Source organism: Penaeus monodon, chromosome 28, assembly GCF_015228065.2.
Source record: "Penaeus monodon isolate SGIC_2016 chromosome 28, NSTDA_Pmon_1, whole genome shotgun sequence".
Taxonomy (NCBI): domain Eukaryota; kingdom Metazoa; phylum Arthropoda; class Malacostraca; order Decapoda; family Penaeidae; genus Penaeus; species Penaeus monodon.
The window spans coordinates 34,567,562-34,567,777 of record NC_051413.1 but is presented as its reverse complement, the minus strand read 5'-3'; positions in this window follow the sequence as shown (position 1 = coordinate 34,567,777).

The following is a 216-nucleotide window of genomic DNA, read 5'->3' as shown; positions in this document are numbered from 1 at the left end:
TCGTAGAGTTGTCATTTTAGTAATCCAGTATTATTTCACACGCATAACCCATACATCCACAAGTACATTAATGTTTAATTATGTATCTATCTATTTTTAAACAAATAAAATACGATCTAGGACCACAAAACATATTAAACGGAACCCTCTCTAAACCACCTGCCGAATGCCGGAATTTTCTCTTCACGGTTTGGTACACATAAAATCTTACTATCC